The sequence below is a fragment of the Nylanderia fulva genome, unplaced genomic scaffold (assembly GCF_048542155.1).
Source record: "Nylanderia fulva isolate GAGA-0341 unplaced genomic scaffold, ASM4854215v1 Scaffold387, whole genome shotgun sequence".
NCBI classification, from domain to species: Eukaryota; Metazoa; Arthropoda; class Insecta; order Hymenoptera; family Formicidae; genus Nylanderia; species Nylanderia fulva.
In genome coordinates, this window is record NW_028190463.1 from 79,123 (window position 1) to 102,083 (window position 22,961).

Sequence of the window (22,961 nt, forward strand, 5' to 3'; positions counted from 1 at the left end):
AGTTACGGCGTGGAGCCTATCTGTAATTCTACAGTTATGATCGTGGTTCCGTCTTCTATCCTCGCCGGGACGCTATCTGGGTTACGCGAGTAGTCTTCGTATATAGACTCGCAAAGTTCGCATAGGTCACCCGCCCGTGAGAGGGTGAGGCGGTTGCTGCAAGTTCCGCAAACTATCCCAACTAATAATCCACCTATGGTTAAGCTATGTTTCCGGATCTGTGTCCAGAACAATTGAGAAGTTCGAGGTAACGCGGCAAAGCATGAAAGACAAAGAGCGGCTTTAGTTTCAAAATGAATGTACCCGATACCGACTTGACAGTAATACGGAGGCTCGAGAGGTATTAGGAGATTAACTCCTGGAAGAGGGGTTACACCTCTAAAGGGGATTGGGCACATCTATACCTGCCACGTTAGTTGTATTAAAAGATCATGCGTTGTTTGCTCGTAGATGGTTGATGAGACCGGACGTTGTCGAGAAGTCGGTAAATGTCGGTAAAGTGAGTCGATGTGGCGTCGATATAACGCCGGCAACTGTCGGTAACGATCGTCGGTAAAGGCCGTCGGTAAAAGCCGGTGGTAAATCGTTGGTAAGATCGTCGATAAAAGAACGTACGTCGGTATATTGTCGGTAACGTCGGTAGAAGAACGTATGTCGGTATAATGTCGGTAATGTTGGTAAAAGAACGTGTGTCGGTATAATGTCGGTAATGTTGGTAAAAGAACGTGTGTCGGTATACTGTCGGTAAATCGAGAGTGTTCTTAATTGTTTATTGTTTAAATGACTACTTTGTTGTACGGATTTACGAAGTTATTTCTTGAGACACGAAGATTTTTAAGAGATTGAATTATTTGCAGTTTTTCCGTGTTAGAAGTTCGAGAGTTGTACCGTGTGCAGTGGACGACCCTAGTTTTATAGCCTGACCCTTTTTTTTATAGCTTCCGCAGTGACGATGGAAAAGAGGAAAAGTGCGTCGGAGATTTTTCTAGAATGTTCTCTTCCACGTGGTAGAACCGTCTCTGAATTTGCTAACACGCGCGATTCCTTAGGTTAACATGAATTTCACTTACCTTTAGTAGCACTTTCTTGATCGTGTCGGCTCGTACTTGGAGGTAGTGCGTGCGGCGAAGGTCGTTCACTGGAATGTTTGGCGGCGGCAGGCGTCGTGGTTGGAACGTTATTGGTATGCACTTCCACTGTAGGAGTTCGTTGTTGTTATTATTTTTAATGGTGAAAATGTCCTCGTATTCAGGATCGGCCTGATACTCCACTCCGAGAAATTGAGAATATTCCTCGGTCGCTGATTCACGATAGAGTCGGTTTAGTTTTCGTAGTTGATTATTTCTTCCCGCGCGTCGCGTCTTAGGCATATTGAATTTGATGCATCCTTTGAATAATTACTCAAATAAGGAGGGTTGATATGCGGCGGACCTCACTATCAATTCCTTATTTTGGCAAATGCTGAGAATGTTAATTCTAACTGTGATGAGCGGTGGTCCGCTCCAAAACGGTTTAAATTATTCTGAATTCAAACGCCGTATGACAGATTTAAACGCTATCGTATTTTATCACGGGAGTGGAAATTTTGAAGAGTACTGAACACTAGTTTTCACACATGAATACACTGATTTATTCGTATAGTAGTACAGGATTTGAAACTAGAACTTAGAATTTAGACTTAGACTTAGAATTTAGATTTTAGAGTTAGGATATTATACTTAGAGTTAGAATTTTAGAATTAGAGTTAGAATTTGGACTCAGAGTTAGAATTTAGAAGTGCGACTGTACTGTTCGCGCAGAGAACTGACGAAATTCGGGACTGCTCTGAGGTCCTTCGTTTCGGCGGCTCGGGCCTGCGGCGGCCTGGAGAGGGGGAACTCTTTGGAGTAAAGGCTCTCACCGTGGTGGGAGACCCTTAGGCGCTACGAAGCGCCACGCTTAGTTTCTAGGCGGAGTTAAGCGTCATGGCCGGCTTTGGCGCGCTTTTCAAATGATGTTTGATAGTTTTAGGATTTATTTCTTATAGATGGAAAAAAATTTACATACCCGGACATAGTAATGAAGCCGGACGTGACACCTCCCCCCTTAGAAAAAAATGTTGGACCATGTTCCAACGTTTTCCGATCTTAGTAGTAGAATTTACAAGGTATAATTTTGTTAACTTATCATTGATCTATACTCCTTCGTTGAGGAGGTTGCGCAGTTCTTTGTAGTCTATAGGCACTTCACTTTGGACTTTTTCTGTCGGGGGTGCAAAAACTTCGGTCGTCGAAGGGGGATTTAGGGGTGTTAGCTCTCGTCCGTTGTCCTGGTTCTCGTCCGCTGGTTTTTCGAGGTGCAGTAGAACGTTTGTTACTGAGGTCCAAACGGCTCCCAGGAGGTGCAAACTCCATCAATATACGGAATGGAGTGCGTAGCCATGTATCAGTGTGTCGATAATTAGTTTGGCGACACGGACGATGACGAATATTCCGAGGATTCCAGCGCTTGCTGATCCGAAACTTACGAATCCTTTCCACAAGCGGGCTCCCGTATTTTCTGCTAGCTGGTCGAGGGTTTTCTCGTCCAACAGGTTTAGCATAGAGAGGCTTCCCGCGGGGACTTCTTGTCCCATTGCTCCTCTAGCAATTGTATTGAGCATAGAGGGTTTCTCCATGGGAAACATAATGTGGTCGCGAAGACGATCAAGGTCTTCGCTGGTATAGATGCCGCTGGAGGCGAGTGAATCTGGACTGACGTATCTCCATTGTGGTTTGGTTAGTGGTTAAATCATCGGCGGCGCCATTGATTCCACTGGCTTTGGAGTTAAACGATACCAGATGTTGTGTACTTGATACATCGCTGGAAGTAGTTCGTGGCAATCCCTGGGTGTTCCTGTTTTGGTAAGTATCCTTGATCTTGGCAACAAGAAGAGGGATTTGTTTTGGTGGGTGACGGGGAGTTCGTTGTAGCATCTTTCAGCTTGTCGTACTCGGCACTCCACCGGTACGCATTTGATCAAATGGAGGACTTTGCCTGCCGTAATGGCGGTGTAGCCTGGTGCCTTCATGATTCGATGCGCCATTTCGTCCGGGGCGATGCTGGCGAGAGAGAGAGCGTTTTGTAGAATTTGTCTCTCTAAAGCACATTTTTGCTCCATTATGTCTTGATACAATTGTGTCAATTGTGTTTTCAAGTGTTTTTCCACGTAAATGAATTTGGAATTTACGTAGGAAAATATATCGAGGTTATCGATTGGGACTCTGGAGTGGCCCTTAAACGTATGTCCAGGTTGAGTCTCGAGTATGCAGAGTTTGGGATGTTCCGTCCTCAAAATTCTGTAGCCGCACACATTTATTTCCGTGGTTCGTGCTAAAGCAAAGGTGGATTCTTGCGTGGTGACTGTGTAGATAGTCGGTGATTCCTTCCGTGTGGGCTTAGATGAGAGGCGGTGTGCTAGGTCTTGGTAGAGAACGTCGTAGCGATTGAAGTGGCAGTTATCGCTGGGTAGCGCCGTCCAATATGTGGTTGAGCCATCTGCGTCGTTGCATTCTCCTTCAGCTACGGGACATCGAGCACCGGAGGGTAATATTACTTCATTGGTGCTATGTCTGACGGGGAGCTCGAGTCTTCGGGTGGTAATTTTTATAGATGCTTGAACGACCACGTTATCCCAAGTGCCAAACGGGTCGCTGAACTGAGTTCCGAAGCATGTTCCGTCGGTTCTGGTGGTTCCTGCGAGGGTCAAGCTACGATGGTTGGTGGTATTCACCTTGATGTCCGTGATAAGGCCGTTGTTTCCCAGGAATATAGTTCCGGTGTTGTATAGTTTCTTGCAGGTTTCTGCCGATACTTCGCGGATGTATTCGCGCCTTCCATTGTGCACCAAGGATACATGTGAGTGCATCCCACAGTAGTAGATGGTTCGATCGATTTCAACCTTACATTGGAGTCCGATGGTGTGGTCGAATTTGCTCAGTTGTAGCAGTTGTATATATACTTCTTCTTTGTCCGCTTCAATGTTATCTAGGTTACATTCTCCGATATCCGTGAGGGATAGTGAAGTAATGTTTAGACCATGCCCTCCGCAGTCATAACCTATTAGTCCGTCAGAGGTTATGGCTAACAGCGAGACTGCTATAAGGATACTTGCGTAGGTCTTCATTCTACTGAGGTTCGTCGATTACTAGCCGGTCCTCCGCCGATGCATCCAAGATATAGTCGTCTGGCCCGGAGTGGGGGTCTTCCTCGATAGGGTTTTGATGTGGGGAAGCTTTTAGCTTGTCTTCGTGTACAATTTTTGTCTTATTTCTACTTATGGCTAACTTAACGTTACGATTACCTAAGAGACTAATGATTTTATAGGGACCGGTGTATTGATTGCTTAATTTGCCTTTATTTGGTTCTTTTAATAAGTACACGTAGTTTCCCGCTCAAAACTGTTGGGCGTTAACTCGGCGGTCGTAGTAGACCTTTGACCTTTGTTTAGCGGCTATTAAGTTTCCGCGGGCGACGGCTTGAACGTCACTCAGTTTGTTAAAAAGGTTTGTAAGATAATTAGCGTAACTCTTGTCCGTAACGTCGGCGACATCGGGGTAATTGGAAGGCAACTTGGCTATCTTCCCAAAGACTAATTCATGGGGAGTATATCGCGTCCCTTCGTGTACGCTAGTATTATAAGAAAATGACGCTAGTTTTAAGTATTTGTCCCAATCATTGTTTCTATCTACGTATTGCTTTAAGTATTCTCACAAGACATGGTGGGAGCGCTCTATTGAGCCATTAGATTGCGGCCGGTAAGCCGTCGTTTTGAAGTGCTTAATTTTAAACCTTTTTGCTATGTTACGCATTAGGCTATTTAGAAAATGCGATCCCTGATCTGTTAGAATAGCTTTTGGCGCTCCGAAGACGCATATTAGTTCATCGGTGAACGCGTCAGCTACGTCGATTGCGTTAGCGTGTTGCAGAGGGATTGCTAAGGAATATTTTGTTAAAAGATCTTGTATGGTAAGTATATATTTGTTATTAGTCCGTGTGACGGGTAACGGTCCCATAATGTCCATCGAGATTTTATCGAAGGCTGTGCCAGGAGTGTCCGTTAGAACCATGGGTTGTCTGGTCTTTACGCGGACTAATTTTTTCAGTTGGCAAGGGCGACAGTTTTTGATAAAAATTTGAATGTCATTTTTCATACCGTTCCATTGGTAGCGTTTCTTTATACGTTGGTATGTTTTTGTGATGCCTTTATGGCCACCGATCGCTGAATTATGATTTTCGGCGATAATGTTTTCTCTCTCGGCTTTTTGGGGAATAGATATTTCGTTATTACAAATGAATATTTTTACATTAATTTCGCTTAGAATGCGCGTTAGTAAAGAGTGTACCGCGTTCCAGGGGACGTTGTCAATATCGCCTCTGGCTAATGAGATAGAAGACAGTTCCAATTCTCTGACGACATCCAACAGCGATTGTAATGATTCTTTTAGTATCTCTTTTTCGGTAATTCCCGATTCGCGTTCTTTGACGACTAACGATATAATTTGGCGATTTCCGTCGCGGTTTACCTTTGCCCTGGCTAGAGCTGCTCCTCTAATCATGGGCAAAGATTTGTTCTCTTGGAGCATGCGAGCTCCAAGGTCGATCGGTATACCTTGTTGTGTGACAAAAACGACTAGGTTATCCTTACGCGTGACGAAATTATCTGGGATCGATATAACTTGCGGTCCGATTTTAGTTCTTTGCACGAATTGATCATTTATATTATCGAAAATAGGGGTGTCGTCGCTAGGATCGGAACTGTTGTCGCTCTCAGTCTTGCTTATTTCGCCGGTTTTCGTCATTGTTAATATCGTCGTTGTTAATATCGGTTTCGTTAGAAGATCGCGTGTTTGGTGGGTCGTCTGTATCGTCGCTTTCCGTTTGCTGCGACGATTTTCCGATTTGTTGCGGCGTTTCGACGGATCGCCTTCTTTTTGAGTTAAATAGCGATTCCTCGGAACTGGAGAGTTCTCGAGTTTGTTCAAGAGGTAGGATTTGCTTTATCACGTTTAGGTTAGCAGGTTGGATTGGGTTTCGGGAAAGTGCATCGGCGTTATCGTTAATTTTTCCCGGCTTATATACTACGCTATATTCGTATTCCGCAAGTTTTAAGCGCCATCGGATGAGCCGTGAGGTGGGGTCCGTTACGGAATGCATCCACACCAGCGGTCTATGATCCGTAACTAGTGTAAACTTTCGTCCATATATATAAGGACTGAAGTAATTGACGCAGTAGACGATAGCTAGTAGTTCCTTTTCGATCGTTGAATAATTTTTTTCTGCGCTATTCAAAAGACGAGATGTATAAGTAATGGGTAGGTCTTTGCCGATTTCCCCCTGGCTCAAGACTCCTCCGATAGCGTAACCGGAAGCGTCTGTTGTGACGACGAAAGGTCGCGTAAAATCGGGAAATTGGAAAATGGGCTTAGAGCATAATGCGTCGCGGAGTTTCGTAAAACTCTTTTCTTGGTCGTTTTTCCAAACAAATGCTTTGTCTTTCTTTAGCAAGTCCGTAAGGGGCCGTGCAATTTTAGAAAAATCCGGGATAAATCTACGATAGTATCCAGCAAGGCCAAGGAATTGTTTAATATTTTTCGTGTTGCGGGGCCTGGGGAATTCCTTTACCGCGATTACTTTAGATGGGTCTGGTTTTACCCCATCGCTGCTAATTATGTGGCCCAAATATCCGACTTCCTTGCGCAGAAATTCGCATTTGTCTGGTTGGAGCTTCAAGTTAGCCTTGCGTAATCTCTCGGCTAGTTTGTTGAACTTGATTTCGTGTTCCCGGAGTGAGCTGGCGTACAATACAATATCGTCGAGATAAACGAAAAGTTCGATTCCTTGTAGTCTGCATAGAACCTGATCCATGAGTCGTTGGAACGTCGCTGGGGCGTTTTTTAAGCCGAACGGCATTCGCTTGAACTCGTAATGTCCATGCGGTGTCGAGAATGCAGTTTTTTGCGCGTGCGACTCGTGCATCGATATTTGGTGGAATCCGGACGCGAGGTCGAATACACTAAAGTATTTTGCGCTGCCTAGCTGATCGAGAATTTCTGTTATGTTCGGCAAAGGATACGCGTCGCCTATCGTCTTTTCGTTTAGTGCTCGATAGTCTACGACCATTCTCCAACGCTTGTTTCCCTTCGAATCGGGTTTCTTAGGTACTATCCACAAGGGTGAATTGTACGGTGATTCCGAATGTTTAATTACATCGTTGTTTAGTAATTCTTTTATTTGCTTGTCAATTTCCTCCTTGTGGATTTGAGGGAAACGATATTGTTTGGTATGTATGGGTTGATCGTCGGCTGTCGTAATTTTGTGAGATAGCAACCCTGTATACCCTAGCTTCTTGTTTGGCAGGTGAAACAAGTCGCTGTACGTTTCTATTAGGTTAGTTACATGGTTAGTTTCTTCTTTGTTCAAATAGTCGAAACAAAGGAAGTCCCGGATAGTTGATTTCTGTTCAACAGAGGATAACTCTGTGGTTGAGGAAATAGAAAGGATTTAGTTTGATGACCCTAAGGTTGCATCGGATTCGCTTCCGCTAGAGATTTGTTCTATTTCCTGGAGGTCTATCGTAGGGACCACTAACTCGCGGTCTGTATCGCTAGCATTGATTGCGTGGAGGTATGCCCTTCCACCGTGATTAGTGACTATCGCTTCTCCGAGGAATACGTTTTCGCAGACGCTAAGACGCGGGACGTATCCTACTGCGACGTCGGAATTTTGTACGTTGACGTAGAACGTTGAGCGCGATCGAACAGGTACTACTATAGTTTCGCGCTGCGAGAAAGGAATTTGAATATTTCGCCAGTACTCTGACCCTTCCTTGAGATTAATGCTGCTAGCATCTTGGAGGAAGTCGGATCCTAGGATCCCTTCTTGAAGGATTGGGAAATTATTTGGTACCGCGTGGAGATAGAGGCGATAACCCATGTACACGATTTCGGCGGACCCGAGTGTTTTTATCTTCTCGTTTGTTATACCGCTAAGGTACAACGTGTCATCTAGACAAATTTTAACCTCGGGATGTAGATTTCGAATTTTAATGAGATTAGGGGCGGCCCCCGTATCTATCATAAATGTTGTTTCTTGTAAAAGTCCGTCAGCAATTAAGGCGACGGTGGGCGCGTGTGAATGACCGGGTAAATTTAATGTTGCGATTCTGGCTTCTCGGTACTCGTTCCTTCGACTAGATTTATCGGACGGGTCGTTTGGGGAGAAGCCCCTTGGTAAAGTGTACCCGACCTTCCCGCAGGGCTCGATGCGTTTCCCGTCTCATTCTTCCGCGCGTTATTATTGTACTCGCGTTTTCTACACTCCTCGATTTCGTGTCCATTGTTTTTACAATAGCGACACCATTTGTTAAGGCGGTCATTTTGACGAAGAAGAGCATTATTAGAGTTCGCGTTATTATAGGTTTGCCGTCTGTCGTTGTAGGCTGGACGATCCTCTCTTTCTCGCGTTACAGGGGGTCTCGCGTAATTGTTACGCGATAAATTATTCGGATAACGCTCTCGAGAATAATTTCCATTGCGCGGAATAGTATCAGTTTGCGCCTGGCGTGTATATTCATTACGTGGGAGGTCCGGTTCGCGACGGTCGCGCGGCTTATTTCGATCTCTGTCCAGCTCCTCTCTCTTTGCAAGTTCCTTTGCCCTTGCAAATACCTCAAACGGTACGGAGAAAAGGCGTCTATCCATCTGCAGTCTGTACTGAAGAGGTAGACCGTCATAGAATGATCGTGCCGTGAGTTCGTCGATTTCGAGAGCAATTTCGTCGTTCACATTTCCCGTTGTACGGCGCTTGGCATCTAGGATCGCGGATCTGAGTTCCTTAACACGACTAATGTAATCTAACATATGCTCGTGTGGTTTCAAGTACACCGTACTAAGTTCTCCTTTATATTGATCGATTGTTTTCGCGGAGCCAAAAGCGTTATTGAGTAGGTCTATTAATTGTACGACACTTTCGCAAGGTTCGTCCTCGACGGTGTAATAGGCGCGTCCACGAAGTTTAGTTTTTAGCAGAGCAGTGAGGTTCCGCTCCGAGGAAGGAGGAATGATTTCCCGAGCGCGACGACATGCTCGCGTGAATTGCCCTAGTGGTACGTTATATCCGTCGAAAAAAGGTACAGATTCCGTTGCTTCGCGAAATGAGACCTTGGGGAGTTGAGGCGACTCCATATGTGGGCCGGGTTGCCCGTTTGAATCGTCGAGGGACAATAAGGGTTGTCCAGAAAGCCGTAGAGACGGGCTGGTCTTTCTGCGGAGATGAGCTACTTCCCGGCGCAATTCCTCCATTTCAGCGAGGATGCTATCTTCTAACGCCGTCATTTCTCGAGGAGCGGCGTCCTCCGACGTTTTTTGCATTATTTCTCTAAGGGTTTCCAACTCGCGCTCTCTCTTATCCTGCTTTTTACGTTGGTCGGTTAGGTAGGCGGCTTCGTCTTTCAAACTATTTTCTTTAGACCTTAACGCGGCTTCCCTAGTCTTTAGTCTAGTCTGAGTTTCGGTAACTCGGTTTTTCGTTGTTTTAGTTTTAACTGAATTTCAGCTAACTCTGCTTCGGAAAACTCTTTCCTCGTTCCCTCCTTTTCTACCGAATCTTCCCTTTCTCCTTGTTTCCGGCGCGTGTCAACCATAGCTCGGAAATTACGTATCCCACCGCTGTCACCAATTTTGTTACGTCCCGTTCGCAGTCGCGGCGTGTTATTCGCGAGTGTATGATTCGCGTTGCACGTACTCGAACTATTGCGCGAGACAACGTCGTATTACGGAAATTTTTCCGGGGATACCCACGACGAAGGGTTTTCCGACAAAGGTTGCACGATGCGGAGGAAAGGGAAAGAATGTGTTACCCTTAAAGTAGCAGTTACGGCGTGGAGCCTATCTGTAATTCTACAGTTATGATCGTGGTTCCGTCTTCTATCCTCGCCGGGACGCTATCTGGGTTACGCGAGTAGTCTTCGTATATAGACTCGCAAAGTTCGCATAGGTCACCCGCCCGTGAGAGGGTGAGGCGGTTGCTGCAAGTTCCGCAAACTATCCCAACTAATAATCCACCTATGGTTAGGCTATGTTTCCGGATCCGTGTCCAGAACAATTGAGAAGTTCGAGGTAACGCGGCGAAGCATGAAAGACAAAGAGCGGCTTTAGTTTCAAAATAAATGTACCCGATACCGACTTGACAGTAATACGGAGGCTCGAGAGGTATTAGGAGATTAACTCCTAGAAGAGGGGTTACGTCTCTAAAGGGGATTGGGCACATCTATACCTGCCACGTTAGTTGTATTAAAAGATCATGCGTTGTTCGCTCGTAGATGGTTGATGAGACTGGACGTTGTCGAGAAGTCGGTAAATGTCGGTAAAGTGAGTCGATGTGGCGTCGATATAACGTCGGCAACTGTCGGTAACGATCGTCGGTAAAGGCCGTCGGTAAAAGCCGGTGGTAAATCGTGGGTAAGATCGTCGATAAAAGAACGTACGTCGGTATATTGTCGGTAACGTCGGTAGAAGAACGTATGTCGGTATAATGTCGGTAATGTTGGTAAAAGAACGTGTGTCGGTATAATGTCGGTAATGTTGGTAAAAGAACGTGTGTCGGTATACTGTCGGTAAATCGAGAGTGTTCTTAATTGTTTATTGTTTAAATGACTACCTTGTTGTACGGATTTACGAAGTTATTTCTTGAGACACGAAGATTTTTAAGAGATTGAATTATTTGCGTTTTTCCGTGTTAGAAGTTCGAGAGTTGTACCGTGTGCAGTGGACGACCCTAGTTTTATAGCCTGACCCTTTTTTTTATAGCTTCCGCAGTGACGATGGAAAAGAGGAAAAGTGCGTCGGAGATTTTTCTAGAATGTTCTCTTCCACGTGGTAGAACCGTCTCTGAATTTGCTAACACGCGCGATTCCTTAGGTTAACATGAATTTCACTTAGCTTTAGTAGCACTTTCTTGATCGTGTCGGCTCGTACTTGGAGGTAGTGCGTGCGGCGAGGGTCGTTCACTGGGATGTTTGGCGGCGGCAGGCGTCGTGGTTGGAACGTTATTGGTATGCACTTCCACTGTAGGAGTTCGTCGTTGTTATTATTTTTAATGTTGAAAATGTCCTCGTATTCAGGATCGGCCTGATACTCCACTCCGAGAAATTGAGAATATTCCTCGGTCGCTGATTCACGATAGAGTCGGTTTAGTTTTCGTAGTTGATTATTCCTTCCCGCGCGTCGCGTCTTAGGCATATTGAATTTGATGCATCATCTGAATGATTACTCAAATAAGGAGGGTTGATATGCGGCGGACCTCACTATCAATTTCTTATTTTGGCAAATGCTGAGAATGTTAATTCTAACTGTGATGAGCGGTGGTCCGCTCCAAAACAGTTTAAATTATTCTGAATTCAAACGCCGTATGACAGATTTAAACGCTATCGTATTTTATCACGGGAGTGGAAGTTTTGAAGAGTACTGAACACTAGTTTTCACACATGAATACACTGATTTATTCGTATAGTAGTACAGGATTTGATACTAGAACTTAGAATTTAGACTTAGACTTAGAATTTAGATTTTAGAGTTAGGATATTATACTTAGAGTTAGAATTTTAGAATTAGAGTTAGAATTTGGACTCAGAGTTAGAATTTAGAAGTGCGACTGTACTGTTCGGTGTCGCGCAGAGAACTGACGAAATTCGGGACTGCTCTGAGGTCCTTCGTTTCGGCAGCTCGGGCCTACGGCGGCCTGGAGAGGGGGAACTCTCCGGAGTAGGGGCTCTCACCGTGGTGGGAGATCCTTAGGCGCTACGAAGCGCCACGCTTAGTTTCTAGGCGGAGTTAAGCGTCATGGCCGGCTTTGGCGCGCTTTTCAAATAATGTTTGATAGTTTTAGGATTTATTTCTTATAGATGGAAAAAAATTTACATACCCGGACATAGTAATGAAGCCGGACGTGACAATAAATACAAAGACCTCTCTAATAAATTAAAGGGCAACTTTAACGTCCCTACCTCGAGAGTAGTGCCTATTGTCGTTGGCTCAAGAGGAGCTTTACCAACTGAAACAGTATTGGAATTAAAGCAGCTAAAAATAAAAAAAGAGGACTGGCTAACCATGTCTCTTATAGCTCTAAGAAGCTCAATCGAGATCGCAAATGCATTCATGGATAAATAACCTGTCTCAATGTGCTCACAGTACAAACTAATTTAAAATTTAACTTATAACGAAGATGCTAACCTGGGGCATCGGAGTTGGCCGGCCTTGCAACGTGGGAGAAGCGGAAGTGATTCCCGCCACCGCGGCGAGCCGAGCCCTGGCACGTTTATTGCTGTATTAACTTATAATAATAATTTATTTGCTTATTTATTTATTTATCTAATTTAATAATGTTTTACCCATTTACACTCATCTAAGCGGGTGAATGATCCGACACGGTTACTGGAGACCTACTCCGGGAAGTCCGCCCGCTACGCGGGCGCAGGTTTAGCCAAGTGCCTCGTCATCTAATTAGTGACGCGCATGAATGGATTAACGAGATTCCCACTGTCCCTATCTACTGGCGAGGTGGCCATGCCTCTTGTCTCGGCTGCAATGTTGCACCAGGGGCGGGGTGGGCATATGAGCTCCTCTTTGTATCGTGGGAAGGCGCCGCTTTTGCGGGAGCCCAAGTGTTCAATCCATCATACTAGAACAGGGATAACTAACTGATGCCGGCGTCGGCGATTCGCCGGGCTAAGCGGCAAGATGCGCACAAAGTGGCTAATGAGGATATGCTGCAACCAATGCTGCAGCTGGAGAAGAGCTGGCAACTGGGTCCAGAAGGACCGTAGATTGACACGGACCAAAAACTCGTAGGAGGGGTGAATACCGAAATCCTGATGGCATGGCTTGCCTGCCGGCCTCGGAGAGGTATACCCCTCTGAACCTGAATGCTCCTAGGCACGAGCTCCTGACTGGCTAAGCGGAAACGTATGTTTTAAAAGGGCCGATGCGTCCCACTGTGGGTCCCGAAAAGGACGAGGTATCCACAGTCGGTGACTGCGAGGCTCATCCCTGGCCGGTCTCGAGTTCGACGGAGCATTCAAAGAGCATTGAGCTCGCCACCGTGGTAATACCTCCTGCAGTGGTGAGCAAAGTGCTGAATGGCCAAGGCGCGTGGTGTTCACATAACACCGCGCGTCTGGCCTTTTTTTATGAGACAATTTTCGTCATTTTCTTTTATTTTGCTTTTGCCGCTCTTCTCCAAGAGAAATTTCTATTTCTATGTACTATGACGACCAACGTGCATTAACTCAGCACCTACCACCTATTGCGAGCACGTATACTCGGACGCCACGAATATGCCACGACCATCCTGGCATATGTCGCTGTGCGCTAAGCGTGACGCTGACCCTGCGACACCGGGCTAAGCAAAATGCTGACCCCGCGAGAGCAGGCGAAGCAAAACGCTGTTCTCGCGACACTGCATCTTGCTGTGAGGCTCGGCGTCTCGCTGGCTCCCGGCGCAGGGTCCGATTCGGCGGGTCTTCGTTGCCTGGACAAGGCGATACCGCCTTCGGACTTTGTCCGAATTTAGAAAGCAACACGCCGCGGTCGGACTTTGTCCGATTCTTAAAAGCAACACGCCGCGATCGGGCTTTGTTGCTTTTTCAAAAGCAACACGCCGCGATCGGGCTTTGTTGCTTCTTTAAAGGCAACACGCCGTGATCGAACTTAATGCGGATTGCGAAAGCAACACGCCGCGGTCTGGCTTTGTCCAGGTTTCGAAAGCAACACGCCGCGGTCGGACTTTGTCCGAAATTTAAAGCAACACGCCGCGGTCGGACTTTGTCCGAAATTTAAAGCAACACGCCGCGCTCGGACTTTGTCCGATTCAAAAAAGCAACACGCCGCGCTCGGACTTTGTCCGATTTAAAAGCAACACGCCGCGTTGACACTTGGGCTCTGCGCGGAACGGCGCGGGCCGATTTAAATGTGCGTTTCGCGGGGCGCTGTGCGAGCAGCGCTTCGCGGGACATTATGCGGTAAGCAGAACGCTGCCTGGAGCTCCTATGCCTGCCCTGTTTCTCGGGGCAACACGCCGCGAGGAGACTTGTCTTCTCAAAGCAACACGCCGGAGTAAATAACATCATAGCTCCTGAGTCAGGGGTGTGGTCACTTTGTGGCGCTCCCTCCTCCGAAATAACCATGCCACCCATGAGGACGCCCGGGTGTCACTGCTTTGCTAATCTTGCATCGCGCAGGAGATGCTGAGCAGGTAAGCCCGGGGTCTGGGGTGGCTTATGGTTGGGTCGTTGATGCGATGCAGACCTCTCGTTAGGTCCTTCAGCCTCTCACGTGCCCTTTGGATTCGGCAGGGAGGGAGTGCTGCGGGCGCAAGATGCGTAACGTATAGCCTCCCTTGCGTCTTGTCAATGCCTACCTCCTCGTGGTCTCGCTGGTAACGTTGTGCTTCTAGCACAACGGCTAAGTGGTGTTGGCGCCGCATGCACACTCGGCAGCCGAACATCAGGCAATGCCATAACCGCAATATGAGAGTGCATGTGGGAAGAAATAAATGCGGACCCACAGGTCAACCAACCAGCACAACACCCAGAGCTGAGCCGCTGTTGGACGTGGGGTGTGTTATAGCGGAACCCCGAAGCCAAGGTGGGAGACAGCGTGCCGAGGGCTGCATGGTCGTGGGGGTGGTACACGGCCGTGAACGATTCCCGTAGGGCACCTGGCGCAACCCTGCGGTAAATAAGTCGCCTTACTCGGGTACTGGGGGCTCTGCCTGAGTGGACCTTGCGACTCGCCAGAATCGTGGGACTTATTATGGAGAAAAATTTACAAACAAATACATTAAAACAGAGATACACGACGACGACAATGGCACAAAAAATGGATAAAGAGAAGGATAAGGAACTGGACCCTTTTGAGAGAAGGGAGTCCATTCCCAGATCGCCGCCGTCTGCCAAAATGGTGGTGGCTGGAGGAGCGGGCAGGCCTTGCTCAACTCCGCTGGAGCAGGGCGTAGAGGCGTACGACTCCCCAGCTGAGAGGAGGACGGCAAGGCCGCATGGCACAAGGATTCTGAGAGAGGCCGACGAGGTATTCGTTTTTCCTGGCCCCAGCGCGCCGAAGGCCGTAGAAGGAAAAGGAACGGAGGACGCTAACAAGGAGTTCTTAGCTCCTGGAGACGCGGAAGTGTGTGGAAGAAACAGGAGTGATAGTGTGACGAGCAAGGCGAGTGATGTGAGTGTGAGTGCGAAGCGAAAACGAGTGAATGAGGGGGAGAATGAGAGCGTTGCGGAAGTGAGTGAGATAGCGTGCATGAGAGTAATTGGTGCGAGGCTCCGTAAATTTCTGTTTACGGAGACAAACAAAATTTCAAAGAGTGCGAGTGAGAAAATACTGGACATTGTGGGAGAATATGAGGAACAGATGATGAAAATGTTGTGCAAGAATGAGAGAATACAGGGGAAACTGGATGAGTGTATGCGTCGAGCGAGTCGGTATTTAGCCTACGGCGGAAGCGGAATGAGCTATGCGAGCGTGAGTGCGAAAAATGTTGAAAAGAGCGTGATTGAAAAGGTACAGGAAGTGAATGTGAAGACGAGTACGAAAGAGAAGAGTTATCACATGATCATCTATCTCATTATGACGCTTTATGCGTTTTGTCTTGGTTGCACTACATTGACCAAGTATATGACCTAATGTCTCGTCTGCCTCGCCACAAGCCCGGCAGACGGTGTCTACATTATCGTGCGCTCTTCGCATAGTCATGCGTGTAGGATAAGTGTTGGTTCGCATTTTAATCGCGTCTATAAGACGCGAGGAGCGTAACAGATTGCTACGAGATAGCCATGCATTACTGAGTGGTTCTTGGCCAAAGTCTTGGACCCCTTGTCCTTGCGCAATTAATTGCGCCCACTCCTGCCTGTAATTGTTCTTAATTTGTCTCTTCCTTTCCTCTATCTGCTTGATGGACGCTGGCCAAGATAGTCGCAGCGCTGCAGCGTAAGACTTGTGCACTTTTTGCGATGCTTCATTACAGATAACTTTTCGGACGAGTATATCGTCAGTTGCGGCCGCTTTCGCGGCGTTCCTGAGTGCTGCCAGATAGACCATGGGAAGTGTCTCGAGAAGACCAAGTCCCCCTTCCTTCATAGGCGTGTATAGGAAGGCACTATTTGTGGTCTCATGCAGATGTAAGATCTGTTTAACACCGCTTCTAATGGCTATGTCAATGTTTTTCAGCGTCTCTTTGGATGGCGGACGCATTACCAACCCATAGGTGAATCTGGGCAGCAGGTACGTGCGCAACAGAAGTATCTTCTGCATTGGCTTAATAGGGAGCGCCTTCACCCTCTCTATGACTCCCTGAATCGTATGGAGCTCTGAACCCTCGATCAAGCCTCTCCAAGGTGTGGCTGTTGCACCTAGATATCTAAAGGCTTTATCTGGTTCTCCATATGGAATCGGGGTTCCTCTTACGACCATCTCCGGGTCTCTAATGTACCAGGTTTTTGGTCTTGGTACGTACTCGAAGGCGAAGCATTTCTCAATAGAAAGCGCCATACCACGCCTTCTTAGCTCGGTATAGACCGAGTTGATCTGACCGATGGACGTTTGTCGGTCTTGTGCTAAGAGTACCATATCATCAGCGAATGCCATTGCTGCCAAATTGCGCTCCTCGACTTTAACACCTACGGTGTTTTCTTGCACCATTTCAATTATAGGCTCAATCACCAAGTTAAACAAGGTGGGTGACAGGGGATCGCCTTGCTTGACACCTCTCTTTAATTCGATCGGCACCCCGTCACTTCTAGCCTTTATAGTGGTCTTGCAACCACTGTACATGTTCACGATGTAATTTGCCACTTTGGCCGGGATTCCTTTTCTTATTAATGCCCAATAGATGGGCTTGTGTGGGATAGTATCGAATGCTTTCGATATATCCAGGACGGTGAAAACACCGCCCGACGCTTTTGCTTCACTAATGGCTGCACTGAGTAGTCTAGTGTTCGTAAAACAGCCATTCTCTTTAGTAAAGCCTTTCTGTCTTAGCGTCTGTTGAATGACCTCGCGTATGCGACGGTCCAGCAGCGATGAAAATATTCTGCTTAACATTGAGGAGATAGTTATAGGCCTCCAGTTTTTAACATCCGAGAGATCTTTACTCGCTTTAGGTATAAGGGTAGTGCGATTCTGCTTCCAAGCTATTGGATAAGCCTCTTTTAGGAGCAGGAGATTGAAGAACTTAGCCAAAACAATACTGATGCCTTTTCCTTTCAAGTCAGCCTTTTCAATCTTATCTAAACCAACAGCTGAAGAGTTGGCAATGCGTCTGATTTTGTCCTGCACTTCCTTTGGCTTTATTGGTAGGAAGATATCTCTCAGCGGAACCTCGGCGTCTGCAACACCGATTGGTTCTTGCTGGGGGCCGGGCGAACCCCATAGATTGGTGTACAATTCTTTAATTTTCGCCATCTCGGGCGATTGACGCAATTGTATAAGCGATAGGTCATTGGCGGCCACGGCATCTGCCAGCTTCCTTGGACAGTTATTCATTAGCTCCTGGCATTTTGCAAAGGCGAAGCGCCTCTTCTCCATCCTGTTTGGCGGACGGCTTTTGGTTTTTCGATTCCTACGTTTTCTGGAATCTTTATGTACTCCCTTGTTTTTATTCAGGCATTCTGTTATCTCGTCGCATAGCAAGTCAATATCCTCACTGGTCGTTTTTTTACTTGCTAACGAGACCCAGTCTTGCAACCATGGTTGCCCATACGCCTTTCAGTTCACTTTCCGCTTCGATTTCCGCCAGCACACTCTCTCTCCAATCCTCGCCTTCAAAGGATAATTGCTCCGGCGCTGCACTTCGCGCCGGAGATTCGTTCTGCGTTCTAGGAACCTCGACTACAGCAGCCAATTCTGGCTGCCGTGAAGCTACATCAGGTTGTGGGGCCGGTACAACGGCCGGTTTCAGTCGACGTCTTGCATCGCTTATTTGCTTATTTGTTTTACCCGGGAAAAATTCCATCAACCTGATGTTAATGTTTCGCTTGTCTTGGAACCTTAGATTGTGTTGTTCGAGCCGTTCCATCTCATCCGCAGTCCACACGGTTAACTTTCTGCCACTCTTTTCGGCTGGTTTTTTAGCCTCGGCTGCTTTCTTTGTATTCCTTATTTTCGGGTGAGCAAACCTTTCATGTTGCGAGAGCCCAATCCTTGATTCGAAGCTCAACTTACAGTTCTCGCATTTGTACTCGGCCGCTGGATTAACCTTTTTACCCCTGCACTTAGGGTAATGACAGCGCCATGAATGGATTTTCGGAAAGACTTCCCGACATTTCTCGCACTCCCAATTGACATGCACATCTGGATGTTGATCTAGAAAGTGTGCGTTCAGCTGCTTTGCACCAATGCAACTGATACTTCTACTGTTCTCCAAACATTTTGGGCAGTCCATGACTGCATCTGTACTTCCTTGGATGGTCAAGGGCTGGGTAACCCGAATGGGTATTGGGTCCCATCGCCCGTCCGACGGCGCCCCTGGGACTCGGGCGCCGCTCGCGCTTCCTCGCCTTTTCGCCACATAGGCAGCGTCCGCCCCGCCAGAAGCGTTCTCGGGGTCGTCCGCCTCCGAGGCTTTTTCTATTTCACTATCCATATTTGCTCCTGAATAGACCGTCGCCTGGAGCCAAGACGACGGTCGGGCAATTGTGGGCTGCACCTCACCCCGACGGTTATAAATTAGTTTGCGGCGTGTTGCTTTTGATTTCCGCAAACAAACTCTGGGCACTCTAGGCTGCTCCTCACCCCGATGGTTTCTTTGGTGTCTGATTGCACAAGGTATACCCGGACTACAAAGAGCCGGCTTGGAAGAAGAGAAAAGGCGAGCTGGGGGTTAGTTTCCCAATTCTGGGACAGCAATTTCCCTTTTTCACAGAATAATCTGTTCCCCCATGATGGCTTACGTCATTTGATTCCTTTCTTCGCTTCGCCTTTTCGGCCGATGACAGGCCTAACAAGTTATCCCTGATGCGCCAGCTTGGCGAGTTCCGAGCGTGCTAATTTGCTCGGCGCTGTACACCCGTTAGCCGTCGCCCACCGTACCGTCTTGCTATGGTGGGGACGTTGCCCGGGAGTGACCACGAGGAGGTGGGGTACAACTTGGACGTGAGAGGCTGAAGGTCCTTACTAGAGGACTTCGTTGGCGCATCACGACCCAACTACGACTCTCTCTAAGTACCATCGCGGCGTGTTGCTTTGAGGACCGAGAGAGTCATAGTTACTCCCCCGAGAGAGTCATAGTTACTCCCCCGAGAGAGTCATAGTTACTCTCCGCCGTTTACCCGCGCTTGCTTGAATTTCTTCACGTTGACATTCAGAGCACTGGGCAGAAATCACATTGCGTCAACACCCGCGAGGGCCATCGCAATGCTTTGTTTTAATTAGACAGTCGAATTCCCCTAGTCCGTGCCAGTTCTGAGCTGAGCGTTGAATGGCGGCCGAAGAGGACGACCACGACGGCTCGCGCCGCCACGGAAGCCTCGCAGCAAGGAAGAATCCGCGGGAGGCCAAGGCACGGGACCGAGCTCGGATCCCGGGACCGGCGCGAGAACGCCGACCGTTCACCTTGCCCAGGCCCGGCACGTCAGCCAGACCCGCTTCCCGACCAAGCCCGACACGCCCCGCTCCTCAGAGCCAATCCTTATTCCAAAGTTACGGATCCAATTTGCCGACTTCCCTTACCTACATTATTCTATCGACTAGAAGCTCTTTACCTTGGAGACCTGCTGCGGATATGGGTATGAACCGGCGCGACACCTCCACGTGGCCCTCTCCTGGATTTTCAAGGTCCGAGGGGAAGATCCGGACACCGCCGCAACTGCGGTGCTCTTCGCGTTCCAACCCTATCTCCTAGAGTTCCAGGAACTCGAACGCTTATACAGAAAAGAAAACTCTTCCCGGATCTCCCGACGGCGTCTCCAGGTCATTTTGGGTTACCCCGACGAACACTCTTACGAGGGCCCGAATTGTATGCGGTTCCGCTGCCGGGTTCCGGAATAGGAACCGGATTCCCTTTCGCCCGACGGGCGTGTGTCTTTCGTATAATATTTATTATTATTTCTCGACACTCGAGTATATTGTACGCCGTCATTGACATAGGATTTCTCCTAGGGCTTAGGATCGACTGACTCGTGTGCAACGGCTGTTCACACGAAACCCTTCTCCACGTCAGTCCTCCAGGGCCTCGCTGGAGTATTTGCTACTACCACCAAGATCTGCACCGACGGCGGCTCCAGGCAGGCTCGCGCCCAGACCCTTCTGCGCTCACCGTCGCGACCCTCCTACTCGTCAGGGCTTCGTGACGACGCGAGAGAAGACTAACGCCCGCTCCCGGTTGCCGCCCCACTTGCCGCTGACGGCAGAGTATAGGCTCGACGCTTCAGCGCCATCCATTTTCAGGGCTAGTTGCTTCGGCAGGTGAGTTGTTACACACTCCTTAGCGGATTCCGACTTCCATGGCCACCGTCCTGCTGTCTTAAGCAACCAACGCCTTTCATGGTGTCCCATGAGCGTCGAGTTGGGCGCCTTAACTCTGCGTTTGGTTCATCCCACAGCGCCAGTTCTGCTTACCAAAAATGGCCCACTTGGCACTCTGATCCGAAGATGCTCGTGGCTTCATAATTCAAGAAAGCCAGAGATCTCACCCATTTAAAGTTTGAGAATAGGTTGAGGTCGTTTCGGCCCCAAAGCCTCTAATCATTCGCTTTACCAGATGAGACTCGCGCGCGTTCCGTGCGGAACGGCCGAGTGCCAGCTATCCTGAGGGAAACTTCGGAGGGAACCAGCTACTAGATGGTTCGATTAGTCTTTCGCCCCTATACCCAGTTCCGACGATCGATTTGCACGTCAGAATCGCTACGGACCTCCATCAGGGTTTCCCCTGACTTCGTCCTGACCAGGCATAGTTCACCATCTTTCGGGTCCCAACGTGTACGCTCTGGGTGCGCCTCTTCTCGCGATGAGAACGAGACGCCCCGGGAGTGCGAGGCCGCATCGCGACGCGGCCCATCCTCCCTAGGTCGACGGCCAGGGCCGACCTTCACTTTCATTACGTCTTTAGGTCTCGCGACAAGTCCCAATGACTCGCGTACATGTTAGACTCCTTGGTCCGTGTTTCAAGACGGGTCCTAAGAGTACCCAAAGCAGTAGCGTCGCCGACCGGTATCGGTCTCCCGCGAGACCGCGGGAGACGTTCGCAGGCCTGTCGAAGGTGTACCGTACTGTAACCAACAGCGGGCCAGGACCGGGGACGGCGCGAAGTCCGTAACCTCCGAGTACAGTGGCGCGCGCTTGCGACGGTCTCGACGCACCGTGAATAGTGCGGCCTGATACCTTGCGCGTACCGCCGAGCAGCCGGCCGGGCGACCGAGGGTTTGTCGCGTGCCGTTTTTCCGGCGACGCGACAGACACCGCACCCGGGCCGTAGACCGACACCCAGCGGGTCGCGACGTTCTACTTGGGGAGAAGTGCACGACGACGAGCGCCGGACATCGGCGCACGGTAGCGTGCCCGCGCGCGAGCCGCAAGGACTCCGCGGGACATCGCCGACCGACGCGAAGCCAGCGCCGCTGACGATGAATCTCCCCGTTCGATCTTTTGGGTTTCTTAGGTTTACCCCTGAACGGTTTCACGTACTCTTGAACTCTCTCTTCAAAGTTCTTTTCAACTTTCCCTCACGGTACTTGTTCGCTATCGGTCTCGTGGTCGTATTTAGCCTTAGATGGAGTTTACCACCCACTTAGAGCTGCACTCTCAAGCAACCCGACTCTAAGGAGAGATCCTCCCGAGGCGCGCACCGGTCGCTACGGGCCTGGCACCCTCTACGGGTAAGTGGCCCCATTCAAGATGGACTTGGACGCGACGCGGCACCTCGGGATAAGCGGATCCTCCCAAACACCACATTTCCCTGCGGCGGAACCGCGGGATTCGGTGCTGGGCTCTTTCCTGTTCGCTCGCCGCTACTAAGGAAATCCTGGTTAGTTTCTTTTCCTCCGCTTAATAATATGCTTAAATTCAGCGGGTAATCTCGCCTGCTCTGAGGTCGTCGCATAGTGAGTTTTCGTAGCCGTTTGCCTCCTCCGCGTCGCTCATCGTCGTCTCTCCTCTATAATATATATTATAAGAGGGAGAGAGAGAGAGCGTCGAACGAGAGAGCAGCAGCGGCAGCACACGAAATACGCGAGAAGGCAAATCGCCGGGGCGCTAACCGCACACACACTCGTTGGTGGTAATGGAGACGATATATCGCGGGGTTCGAGATTCTCGGCTCTCCCTTCTCTTTTATATACGAAATTCGGGCGGAATCGATTCGACGAGTACACGACGCGGCGCGCCGGTCCCCTTTTTTCGCTTTACGAAAATTTCGTGGACTCGGAAACGCGGTCGGCTCGCGATTCAAAACCCTTCTCCGTAAAGAGGTAAAGGATTACGAATGCTCTCTCCGCCGGACGACGACGCGCCGTATATTTCTCCGTAATACCGTTATGTGTGCGGGCAAGGGCGCCTCGGCATAAGACGCGCGAGCGCTATCGCACCGAGAGACGCGGCACAGAGTGCGAGAGCAGTCCGGTCAGTCTGTGTGATGTACGGAGAGGAGAGACGGTGAGACAAGCGCTACCTACTTTCGGGAGACAACGACGCACGCGCCGCTCTAGGGAAAGCGGTGCCATTCACCGTCCTGACCCTTTTTTTGGCCGTTTGTTGCTCCCTTCGCGCGCGCTCTTACTCTCATCCCATTTCTCCTCGGCTCTCGCGTACACGAAATACGGGAAAAGGGAAATCGCCGGGGGGCTAACCGCAACACACCCCCGGTGGGTTTTGGTTTTAAGGGACGATATATCGGGGTTTTTCGAGATTTTCCGTCTCCTTTTTTCTTTTAAAATACAAACGGGC

The 22,961-nt window shown here is 48.8% G+C and overlaps 1 pseudogene; it reads right to left on the reverse strand.

The window, feature by feature from the left end:
* Window positions 1-19,766: 19,766 nt before the first annotated feature.
* LOC146722000 (large subunit ribosomal RNA) lies at window positions 19,767-22,090 on the reverse strand (annotated as a pseudogene).
* Window positions 22,091-22,961: the final 871 nt, after the last annotated feature.